Source organism: Neoarius graeffei, chromosome 28 (genome assembly GCF_027579695.1).
Source record: "Neoarius graeffei isolate fNeoGra1 chromosome 28, fNeoGra1.pri, whole genome shotgun sequence".
NCBI classification, from domain to species: domain Eukaryota; kingdom Metazoa; phylum Chordata; class Actinopteri; order Siluriformes; family Ariidae; genus Neoarius; species Neoarius graeffei.
Window position 1 is genome coordinate 51,093,577 of NC_083596.1, and position 13,129 is coordinate 51,106,705.

Genomic DNA, 13,129 nt, shown 5'->3' on the forward strand with positions numbered 1-13,129 from the left:
AGTGTAGACTCTGAGAAAGCACGATACCATTAACAGTGTTCCACATGGAACCATTTACTGGGGAGATATGATCCCTTAATTTTTCAGTAATCTCTTAGAGAACCATTACTTTGTCTAAACGTGGAAAATTTAGAATCCTTTGGTCGTCCCTGTGATTGCTGTTTTTCCACCAACAGGGTATGGGTTCCGTTCTGGTTCCTTCACCAAATTTTGAACCGTTAGGAGCATTTCAGCCAAAAACAAACTGGTTTGGAACCTGTAAAGTTGGTTTCCAGCTGGAACCAAAATATAGCTGGTTTTTCCAGCGCAAACTGTGACATCAGTGGGCGTGTCATTAGTTTAAAGAGGAAGTGGAGAGCAGTGATGGAGAACACAATGGAAAAGATACATCTTCAAAAAAAAAAAAGTGGAACAAAAACAAATATGTGCAATAACAGAACAAAAGCTCACAGGTCATCACTGAGCTCCACCATCTTGCAATTACTGTTCACTCTCGTCGTGAATTGATGCGCCCTCTGTTCATGATGTGTACTTGATTACAACGGTTCAGCTCAAAACTGGTGAAAACATGGGCTGGTTTTTCTCACCAAGGTTCAAAGAATCCTGAACTGAACCGGTTCAAGAACTCGTTCCCTGTTGGTTTAAAAAGGGGTCTGAGGGAAACTTTAAAGGTTCTATGTGGAGCTCTGGAACAGATTGGTTCCAAGTAGAATTCCAAACAGAACCCTTAAAGAAGCCTTTAAAGGGGGACATGCCATAGACTTTCCAAAAGTAGTTTATATTATTGCCCAAGATGATTTTATAATTAAAAAAAACAAAAAAAACATCTTGGTTCTTTTTCTTCATGCCGTTTTAGCGTGGTGTAAAAACCCTGTAGTATTAGACAGACTGGGTTTCAGCTGGTTTTTAAATATTAAATATTAAACATGAAATATGTAATGAGCTTCGCTCTGATTGGCTCAGTCATCCACACTCAGGGAATCGTTTCGCTGCGGTCTTCACATTGCTGGGTTTTAAAAAAAAATTCTTCATATAGCTGAACAAAGTACATCCATCAGACAACATGTTTCTGTCTAAATTCAGTGTCGGGGGCCGTTTGTTCTTTGGGGCAGTCAGCCAACACACTGTCAAAGGGGGAAGGGGAGGGAGTTTTTCCATCACATTCTACTCGTGTTATGTTCGCTGTGATGGTTCGAGACAGTTTGTCCTGCCTCTGACTATCGTTATGTTCCATGGAGTCCAGCCCCTTTCAGGCGATTCCAGTGCGGTTGAAAATGCTGACCTTGGTTCATGACAAAATGGCGCCATAAGTACAGAAAAACGAGCAGGAAGTTCTCTTTCGCTCTGAGCTGTGCGAGTGTGTGTGCTGAAACACAGTCAGAGAGATTGTGTCTTGATTGTGTCTGGGTTGTGCAATTCGTAAGAGATTACAGAGAGAAAGAGAGAGAGAGAGAGAGAGAGAGAGAGACTGTGGTCTGTGTCGGTCATGACTCCAAACTCCAGCAATGACATGACAGCGTTTTAAACTGGACCCAAATTTTTGAACAAGAACCTTGTGTGTGTAATATCAGTCCCAGCTGATTAATACAGTGGCATGCAAAAGTTTGGGCACCCTTGAGGAAAATGTCTGTTACCTTGAATAGTTAAGTGAGCGGAAGATGAACTGATCACCAAAAGGCATAAAGGTAAAGATGACACATTTCTTTAATATTTTCCGCAAGATTACATTTTTATTTCCATTATTTACAGGCGTAAAATACCAAAAAATGAAAAGGACCTGAAGCAAAAGTTTGGGCACCCTGCATGGTTAGTACCTAGTAACCCCCTGTGGCAGTGGGGGCGTGGTCAAGCGCCGGTCTGTGACCGGAGGGCGGAGTCAGGGAAGGTAAGTGGCAGAATCACTACACCTGATGTCAATTAACCTGTGTTTGTGTGTCTTCCCAGTGACTGCGCCTATATAAAGAGAGAGAGAGCAGAGGAAGTGAGCTCTCTCCTGAACCAGACGACTTGTGTGTGTGTATGGCTGGGAGAGTAAATTTGTGTCTGAAAAGAACAAATAAACAAGTTATGGAACTTTATTCTGGCCTGCCGTCTTTCTGTGCTCCTCCCCCTCCTATGAACTGCTACAGTGGTGCCGAAACCCGAGACCGAGCACAGGAAAAGAACAGCCCCATGGAGTCCTCCCCCTTCACAGACCTGGTCCACGCCCTCGCCATGGCCCAGCAAAGCCAGCACCAGGTGCTAGTCAACCTCCGGAAGGAGCAAGAGCACCGGTTTGAGGCCCTGGTGCTGGCGCAGCAGGAAGATCGACAGGCGTTCTGGCACCTCCTCGCGTTGGCGGGGTCCACCATCTCCACTGCCGCGGGCCCTTCTTCCCTCACCCCAAGATGGGCCCGCATGACGACCCCGAGGCCTTCCTCACGCTCTTCGAACAGGCAGCAGAGGCCTCGGGCTGGCCGGTGGAACAGCGCACCGCGTGCCTCCTCCCCCTGCTAATGGACGAGGCGCAGCTGGCCGCGCTACAGCTCCCCGCCAATCGCCAGCTGGTCTACGCAGACCTTCACCTGGCCGTCCTCCAGCGGGTGGGGCGCACCCCCGAACAAAAGCGACAGCGCTTCCATGCTCTGCGTCTGGAGGAAGTCGGCCGGCCATTGGCGTTTGGCCAGCAGCTCCGGGACGCCTGCTGGCGGTGGTTGAGGTGGTTGTCGGTGGTTTGGCCAACAACCGCAACGCCGAGGGAATCATCGATCAGGTGGTACTGGAGCAGTTCATCGCCTGCCTACCAGAGAGAACCGCAGAGTGGGTCCAGTACCACCGCCCGGCTTCGCTGGATCAGGCCATCGAGTTGGTGGAGGACCATTTGGCGGCTGTTCCGATGGCAGGACAGTGGACATCCTCTTCTCTCCTCTCCTTTCTCTCTCTCCCCCTCTTTCCTCCTGTGTCTCGTCCTCGCCCCGTTCCCCCACCGCGGAGGCGGGGGCCGGCCCCACCCCAGCCAGCCCGTCGCACCTGCGGTGCCCTCCCGTTTTTCCCTTCTGTGTCTGTCTCTTACCCCCCCTCAGGTGAGTGAGCCCCAGATCGCCAGTGCAGAGAGGAAGCCCGGGCCGGTTTGCTGGCGCTGCGGGGAGCCGGGCCACCTCCAACAGCAGTGCTCGGCAATGGAAGTGGGCGTGGTGGTTCGGATCCCCGATGCGCCAGGAGCCGCCCTCGATCGGGCTGGAGCATATCGCATACCGGTGAGTATCCAATAGGGGTGTGCAAAATAATCGTCATGACAATGCATCGCGATACTAACTTTCACGATATACTGCATCGATTCTTGACGCCAAATATCGATTATTAATTTTAAAAAATGAATAAATAAAATTGTATGAATGGTTGGCGAACATCAGCCAAAAACAAGTAGAATACAACTTCCAGTCCTGTAGATGTCACCGTGGAGTCTTTGACGCCCGCTGCCTTCATGCCAGTGGCATTTCTGGCGGCGGGCTACTGCGACCTAGACATTCTGCATAGACATCATATGCGACTGCGACTCTATTTACAAATCTCGCTGGAACAGCGCGCACGACATGCTTGAGCGCTTTTTAGAGCAACAGCCTGCCATCCACGCTGCACTCCTGTCTGCAGAAATACGTAAATCTGAGAAGGACATCTGCACACTCACCGAGTCTGACATAACTGCTGCGGTACTACAACATGCTAAAAGAAATATGCTAAATGAGTGTATTGTTTCCTAATTTGAGGATGCTCCACAAACTATAAATGCATAAGGCATTTAAATATAATGTAAAGTAATGTAACAAATAATATAATGATGATGATGATGATGATAATTTAATGTACTGAGTAATATAGTATATATATTTTGATATTTATTATTGCCTTGTCCTCCCATACTGCAGGTGCTGCAAAGAAATTGAAAACTGCTGCTATTAGTTTTCTTTTATTATTTTTAGTTTTATAAATCCTATGCAATTTTTGTCATTAGTGTGTCCACTCGTTAAGTATGGAAACAGTATTTGTTTTAATGGCAACTACCTCCAAAGTCGTTTCATTAAATTCAGTTATGAACTGAGTTGCTCTAAGTTATGCATCAATTGGAGACACTATCCAGATCGTACACAGCCACTGGTAATTATGCTCTATTTTTTTTTACATTTTCACTGAAGTATGTTGAATATATCGCAATGCATTGCAATAATTCAAGAATCGTGATGCATCGTGATAGTATCGCATCGTAGCATGTGAATCGTGATTCGAATTGAATCGTGACTTCTTTGCCAATACCCACCCCTAGTATCCAAGGGGATACATATCAGGCTCTTGTGGACTCTGGCTATAATCAGACCTCAATTCACCAAAGCCTGGTGCAAGACGAGGCATTGGGGGGAGCACAGGGGGTGAAGGTGTTGTGTGTGCATGGGGATGTTCACAGCTACCCTTTAGTGTCGGTCCACATTTTTTTCCGAGGGGAAAAATTTAGAGTAAAGGCGGCAGTTAATCCTTGCCTTACCCACTTGATAATTTTGGGGACTGATTGGCCGGGATTCGGGGAGTTAATGAGCCATTTAGTGAAGAGTGGGTCCTGCCGTAGTTCAGCAGGGGGAGGTCCCGGTGTCGCATTGGCGGGAGCAGCTGTCACAGAGCCGTCTACGTCATCTCCGCGTCAGAGTGAGGAGCCTCTGGCTCCTCCTCCCTCTCTTGGGGAATCCCTCGCGGATTTCCCGTTAGAGCAGTCGCAAGATGAGACTCCGCGGCATGCGTTTGACCAAGTGAGAGTAATCGATGGTCAAACGCTCCAGCCAAACGCCACCCCGTCCTTCCCCTATTTTTCTATTATGAAGGATAGATTATACCGAGTGACGCAGGACACTCAGACGAAAGAACGAGTCACACAGCTTTTGATTCCAAAGAGCCGCCGGGAATTGGTATTCCAGGCGACTCACTTTAATCCCATGGCTGGACACTTAGGGCAGGATAAGGCACTAGCCTGACTAATGGCCCGGTTCTATTGGCCAGGGATTCGCAGCGATGTCCGTAGGTGGTGTACGGCGTGCCGCAAATGCCAGTTAGTAAATCCAGCAGCCATTGCAAAAGCGCCTTTGCGCCCTCTACCATTAATCGAGACCCCGTTCGAAAGAATTGGGATGGATCTCGTCGGGCCATTAGATCAGTCAACACGAGGGTACCGCTTTATATTAGTTCTGGTGGACTATGCAACGCGATACCCGGAAGCAGTGCCTCTTCGCAATATCTCAGCACGCAGTATTGCGGAAGCACTCTTCCGCGTCATTTCCCGAGTTGGAATCCCAAAAGAGATTCTGACTGACCAAGGCACCTTGTTTATGTCACGTACACTGAATGAACTGTATGGGTTATTAGGTATTAAGCCGATCCGCACCAGCGTGTATCACCCACAAACGGACGGTTTAGTTGAACGGTTCAATCGCACCCTCAAGAATATAATTAAAAAATTCGTAAGTGAGGACGCACGTAATTGGGATAAATGGCTCGAACCCTTGTTATTTGCAGTGCGAGAGGTCCCCCAAGCCTCCACGGGGTTCTCCCCGTTCGAATTATTATATGGACGTAAGCCACACGGCATTTTAGATGTGCTGCGAGAAAATTGGGAGGAGGGACCTTCACCAAGTAAAAACGAAATTCAATACGTTATTGACCTGCGTGCAAAACTCCACACCCTCACACACCTAACCCAGGAGAATTTGTGGCAGGCCCAAGAACAGCAAACCCGCCTGTACGACAGGGGTACGCGCCTTAGAGAGTTCGCACCGGGAGATAAAGTACTCGTACTGTTGCCCACATCGAGCTCCAAATTGATCGCCAAGTGGCAAGGACCCTTTGAGGTCACACGGCGAGTCGGGGACGTTGACTATGAGGTGAGGCGAATGGACAGGGGTGGGGCGCTACAGATTTACCACCTCAATCTGCTCAAACTCTGGAATGAGGAGGTCCCCGTAGCATTGGTGTCGGTGGTTCCGGAGAAGGCGGAGCTGGGGCCGGAGGTTCAAAAGGGAGCATTGGCATCGCGTACCTCTCTGGTCCCCTGTGGAGACCACCTCTCCCCGACCCAACTCGCGGAGGTTGCCCAGTTGCAGACCGAGTTTTCAGACGTGTTCTCGCCCCTGCCCGGCAGCACCGACCTCATAGAGCACCACATTGAGATGCCCCCGGGGGTGGTAGTGCATAGCCGCCCTTACAGGCTACCCGAACACAAGAAAAAAGTGGTTCGGAAAGAACTCCAGGCCATGCTCAAGATGGGCATCGTCGAGGAGTCCCACAGTGACAGGAGCAGCCCGGTGGTCTTGGTACCCAAGGCCGACGGGTCGGTCCGGTTCTATGTGGACTATAGAAAAATCAACGTGTTGTCTAAATTCGACGTGTACCCAATGCCTCGTATTGATGAGTTGCTCGATTGACTAGGCACGGCTCGCTTTTACTCGACACTGGATTTGACAAAGGGTTATTGGCAGATCCCCTTGACTCCATTATCCTGAGAAAAAACGGCCTTTTCCACACCGTTCGGCTTACACCAGTTTGTCACACTTCCTTTTGGGTTGTTTGGGGCGCCCACTACGTTCCAGCGGCTTAGGGTCCTCTGCCCCCACGCCACCTATGCAGCCGCGTACCTCGACGACATCATTATTTATAGTAATGACTGGCCACGGCACCTACAACACCTGAGGGCCGTCCTTAGGTCGCTGAGGCGAGCGGGTCTCACAGCCAACCCGAAGAAGTGTGCGATTGGGCGGGTGGAAGTACGGTATCTGGGCTTCCACTTGGGCAACAGGCAGGTGCGTCCCCAAATTAACAAGACAGCAGCGATTGCGGCCTGCCCGAGGCCCAAGACCAAAAAGGGGGTGAGACAGTTCCTGGGGCTGGCTGGCTACTATCGTAGGTTTATACCTAATTATTCGGACGTCACCAGCCCGCTGACTGATCTCACTAAAAAGGGGGCACCAGATCCGGTCCAGTGGACGGAGCAATGCCAGCGGGCTTTCTCTGAGGTAAAGGCTGCACTGTGCGGGGGGGCCACTGTTACACTCCCCTGACTTTTCTCTCCCTTTTATGTTACAGACGGATGCGTCGGACAGAGGGCTGGGGGCCGTGTTGTCCCAGGAGGTTGAGGGGGAGGACCGTCCAGTGCTGTACATCAGCAGAAAGCTGTCAGTATGCAAGGGGCGTTACAGCACGATTGAAAAGGAGTGTCTCGCGATCAAGTGGGCGGTCCTCGCCCTCTGCTACTACCTGCTGAGACGCCCTTTCACCCTCTGTTCGGACCACGCGCCCCTCCAGTGGCTCCACCGCATGAAGGATGCCAATGCGCGGATCACCCGTTGGTATCTGGCACTCCAACCCTTTAACTTCAAGGTGATCCACAGGCCGGGGGCGCAGATGGTTGTGGCGGACTTTCTCTCCTGTCGGGGGGGGGGGGGGGGGAGTCAGTTGCAGGCCGGACAGCTGCCCGGCCTGAGTCGGGCAGTGGGGGTATGTGGCAGCGGGGGCGTGGTCAAGCGCCGGTCTGTGACCGGAGGGCGGAGTCAGGGAAGGTAAGTGGCAGAATCACTACACCTGATGTCAATTAACCTGTGTTTGTGTGTCTTCCCAGTGACTGCGCCTATATAAAGAGAGAGAGAGCAGAGGAAGTGAGCTCTCTCCTGAACCAGACGACTTGTGTGTGTCTTTCGATTACGTTCATTATGTCTTATATAGAATATTGTTAGTTTTTTCTTTTTTATCAGACATCTAATTTTTAGGTTTGTTTACCTGACATGTTTCGACGTACGACTGTCGTCTTCCTCAGAGTGTCACCGGATGTTATTGGTGACGCATCTTTTATCAGCTGATGCTTCCGAAGGCGTGGCCTTCCTGTCTGGATTGACAGGTCGGTCACGCCTTCTACTGTCAGTTCATCCCCTGCAAGATGGCACTCCAGGTATGGGAGAGCATGTATGCTCCCTCATCCCGGTTGATGGTCCTCGGGCTTCGCTTATGGATCTCCATGGCCTCCCTGATCCAGCGCTGATGTTTGTTATCTTCTGTGCGGATGACTCTGGCATTCCCCCAGTCCATAATATGATTTTCCCTTTTGCAGTGATCTGTTATGGCTGACTTATAATTTTCCTGTTGTGCCTTTTCTTTTATTGTTCGGGTTTGTCTTGTAGCTGTCTCCTTTTCGCACTCTTTCTTATGTTCATTTTTCCTTGTGTTGAAACTCCTTCCTGTCTCCCCAATGTAAGTTTTATTGCATAATTGGCATGGAATCTCATATATGGTGTTGCATCTGTTGTCTGGATGTATTCTGTCTTTGGGATGAACCAGGATCTGATGGAGTGTTGTGTGTGGTTTGACAGGTGTGTTAATGTTGTGTTTCCTCATTGCTCTTTGAATGCGTTCCGTTATTCCCCTGATGTATGGTAATGTCACAACTCCCCTGTGTTCTTGTTTGTAGGTTTGTTTTTTTCTCTTTCTTCTGTGTTTTATTGTTTTTGACCTGTATGCTCTCCCATACCTGGAGTGCCATCTTGCAGGGGACGAACTGACAGTAGAAGGCATGACCGACCTGTCAATCCAGACAGGAAGGCCACGCCTTCGGAAGCATCAGCTGATAAAAGATGCGTCACCAACAACATCCGGTGACACTCTGAGGAAGACGACAGTCGTACGTCGAAACATGTCAGATAAACAAACCTAAAAACTAGATGTCTGATAAAAAAGAAAAAACAAACAAGACTTGTGTGTGTGTATGGCTGGGAGAGTAAATTTGTGTCTGAAAAGAACAAATAAACAAGTTATGGAACTTTATTCTGGCCTGCCATCTTTCTGTGCTCCTCCCCCTCCTACGAACTACTACCCCCCCCCCCCCCCCTTTGGCAAGTATCACAGCTTGTAAACACTTTTTGTAGCCAGATAATAATCTTTCACTTCTTACCTGGGAGATTTTCACACATGCGTCCTTGCAAAAGGCTTCCAGTTCTACAAGTTTCAACAAGAAGAACAACAAGAAAAAGGAGTTTTCTTCAGCTTGTCCCCATGAGCCCCAAAATAAATCTGTTAACCTTTCAGGTAAAAACTACACGGAGAAGATAAATCACTCTTCCAGAACGGAAAAGTAACGGATGTTGTGTTTTCCCACCTGACTGTATTTAACGGAATGTTCCGGAATGTTAACCTCGCGAGACCCGATATGGCGTATAACTGACGGGGCGGTGAGTCCATTGTAGTGAAAAGCCCAAGGTGAGACATGAACTCATGACCAACACGGCACGAGTCGAGCTGCATCACGTCTCTGTTGAGTCTCTTCCTGTTTCTGAACATTTGTTTATTTCCAGTAAAGACGGTTTATTACGTTTTTACTGATGCAGTGGGACGCCGTGTCCTCCGACTCGGTTTCAGTCTGGAAGCACGACGCCTCGAGACACGATTCCTACACACACCGCGTACTAACTCTGAACCTCACACACCTGCTTTCAGTCACAGATTCCCTCCTGAATTAAACCCCGCCTTCTGCTACTCTGCTGATTTAAACCCCGCCTTCTGCTACTCTCCTGAATTAAACCCCGCCTTCTGCTACTCTCCTGATTTAAACCCTGCCTTCTGCTACTCTCCTGATTTAAACCCCGCCTTCTGCTACCCTCCTGAATTAAACCCCGCCTTCTGCTACTCTCCTGATTTAAGCCCCGCCTTCTGTTACTCTCCTGATTTAAACCCCACCTTCTGCTACTCTACTGATTTAAACCCCTCCTTCTGCTACTCTCCTGATTTAAACCCTGCCTTCTGCTACTCTCCTGATTTAAACCCCGCCTTCTGCTACTCTGCTGATTTAAACCCCGCCTTCTGCTACTCAGAGATCCCAGCAGTAATTGAAAAAAATAGAGGAATGTAAGAAACTATCACCGGGCGGCATGGTGGTGTAGGCTAGTGGTTAGTGCTGTCGCCTCACAGCAAGAAGGTCCGGGTTCGAGCCCCGTGGCCGGCGAGGGCCTTTCTGTGCGGAGTTTGCATGTTCTCCCCGTGTCCGCGTGGGTTTCCTCCGGGTGCTCCGGTTTCCCCCACAGTCCAAAGACATGCAGGTTAGGTTAACTGGTGACTCTAAATTGAGCGTAGGTGTGAATGTGAGTGTGAATGGTTGTCTGTGTCTATGTGTCAGCCCTGTGATGACCTGGCGACTTGTCCAGGGTGAACCCCGCCTTTCGCCCGTAGTCAGCTGGGATAGGATCCAGCTCGCCTGCGACCCTGTAGAACAGGATAAAGCGGCTAGAGATAATGAGATGAGAAACTATCAGCAGGGGTCAAGGGGGCTGCCTGAAGCTGTTGAGATTTTAACATTTAAAGATGCTATAGAACACATTTTTTTACATAGATTTAACATAGAAAAGCAACAGAATTTAACCATAATGTGTATCTATTTGATGCCATATTTTGTAATCAATGACATAAGTGGCAAAAAAAAATAATATAAAAATTGAAGAATATACTTGCCTAAATATTCCACTGATTTTGTTATAACAATAGTATCCATAGTTCATCTCATTTGTTTATTTTTTTTGTTTCAAGTTAATGTCAAAACTAGTCTAATATAAGCCACATTCATTTTTCAAAAATCATGAATATGAGCAGAAATCAATGATTCAGTAATATTAGATATATACATATGTACAGCAAATACTGGAGATATTTGATTTAAACCTCTCTTTTTGAAAGGTTTCACTGCAAAGGAATGTAATGCTCTTTTCTGGGGTGCATTTTGTCTTTCCTCCAGTTTTCTCTGCTTTTGTTTCTCTGATCTTTCCTTCTGCTTTTCTGATGTTCCTGCAGTGCTCTGAATTAAGTTCAACGCATTAGAAACAAAAGCACGAACGGAGTTAAAACATGTTTTCTCGCAAATGGGCGTAGCCATATTGTTTTCTTGTTCTATTGCGTACAGTCTCGCGGTCAGTGTTGCCAGATACTCCTGACGTTTTCCAGCCCAAAATATGTTCAAAACCCGCCAAAATGCACTTGAAACCCCCCAACTGGGCGGAGAACTGCGCAATCTGGCAACACTGCTCGCGGTATTTACGTCAATTTAACTTCCGAGTGTTCCCGAATGTCCACGAGAACAAACGAAGCCGACGAAAACATCGCTAAACAAGCAAACCAAATCAGAACGTATTCTGCTGGTCATTTTACTTAAACATATTTTTAATGGATATACAAGAGATTTAAAAAAAAAACAAAAACTTTCGCTAGAAAATAGCGGAATTCCGCTAAATAGCGGACGTCTGGGATCCCTGGCTACTCTCCTGATTTAAACCCCGCCTTCTGTTACTCTCCTGATTTAAACCCCGCCTTCTGCTACTCTCCTGATTTAAACCCCGCTTTCTGCTACTCTCCTGATTTAAACCCCGCCTTCTGCTACTCTCCTGATTTAAACCCCGCCTTCTGCTACTCCCCTGATTTAAACCCCACCTTCTGCTACTCTCCTGATTTAAACCCCGCCTTCTGCTACTCTCCTGATTTAAACCCCGCCTTCTGCTACCCTCCTGATTTAAACCCCGCTTTCTGTTACCCTCCTGATTTAAACCCCGCCTTCTGCTACTCTCCTGATTTAAACCCCGCCTTCTGTTACTCTCCTGATTTAAACCCCTCCTTCTGCTACTCTCCTGATTTAAACCCCTCCTTCTGCTACTCTCCTGATTTAAACCCCGCCTTCTGTTACTCTCCTGATTTAAACCCCGCCTTCTGCTACTCTGCTGATTTAAACCCCGCCTTCTGTTACTCTCCTGATTTAAACCCCGCCTTCTGCTACTCTGCTGATTTAAACCACGCCTTCTGCTACTCTCCTGATTTAAACCCCGCCTTCTGCTACTCTCCTGATTTAAACCCCTCCTTCTGCTACTCTCCTGATTTAAACCCCTTCTTCTGCTACTCTCCTGATTTAAACCCCGCCTTCTGCTACTCTCCTGATTTAAACCCCGCCTTCTGCTACTCTCCTTATTTAAATCCCGCCTTCTGCTACTTCCCTGATTTAAACCCCGCCTTCTGTTTCCCTCCTGATTTAAACCCCAACTTCTGCTACTCTGCTGATTTAAACCCCGCTTTCTGTTACCCTCCTGATTTAAACCCCTCCCTCTGCTACTCTCCTGATTTAAACCCCGCCTTCTGTTACTCTCCTGATTTAAACCCCGCCTTCTGTTTCCCTCCTGATTTAAACCCCAACTTCTGCTACTCTGCTGATTTAAACCCCGCTTTCTGTTACCCTCCTGATTTAAACCCCTCCCTCTGCTACTCTCCTGATTTAAACCCCGCCTTCTGTTACCCTCCTGATTTAAACCCCTCCCTCTGCTACTCTCCTGATTTAAACCCCGCCTTCTGTTACTCTCCTGATTTAAACCCCGCCTTCTGCTACTCTCCTGATTTAAACCCCGCCTTCTGCTACTCTGCTGATTTAAACCCCGCCTTCTGTTACTCTCCTGATTTAAACCCCGCCTTCTGTTACTCTCCTGATTTAAACCCCGCCTTCTGCTACTCTCCTGATTTAAACCCCGCCTTCTGCTACTCTGCTGATTTAAACCCCGCCTTCTGTTACTCTGCTGATTTAAACCCCGCCTTCTGCTACTCTCCTGATTTAAACCCCTCCTTCTGCTACTCTCCTGATTTAAACCCCGCCTTCTGCTACTCTCCTGATTTAAACCCCGCCTTCTGTTACTCTCCTGATTTAAACCCCGCCTTCTGTTTCCCTCCTGATTTAAACCCCGCCTTCTGTTTCCCTCCTGATTTAAACCCCGCCTTCTGTTTCCCTCCTGATTTAAACCCCGCCTTCTGTTTCCCTCCTGATTTAAACCCCGCCTTCTGCTACTCTGCTGATTTAAACCCCGCCTTCTGTTACTCTCCTGATTTAAACCCTGCCTTCTGTTTCCCTCCTGATTTAAACCCCGCCTTCTGTTTCCCTCCTGATTTAAACCCCTCCTTCTGCTACTCTCCTGATTTAAACCCCGCTTTCTGCTACTCTCCTTATTTAAACCCCGCCTTCTGCTACTCTGCTGATTTAAACCCCACCTTCTGTTACTCTCCTGATTTAAACCCCTCCTTCTGCTACTCTCCTGATTTAAACCCCTCCTTCTGC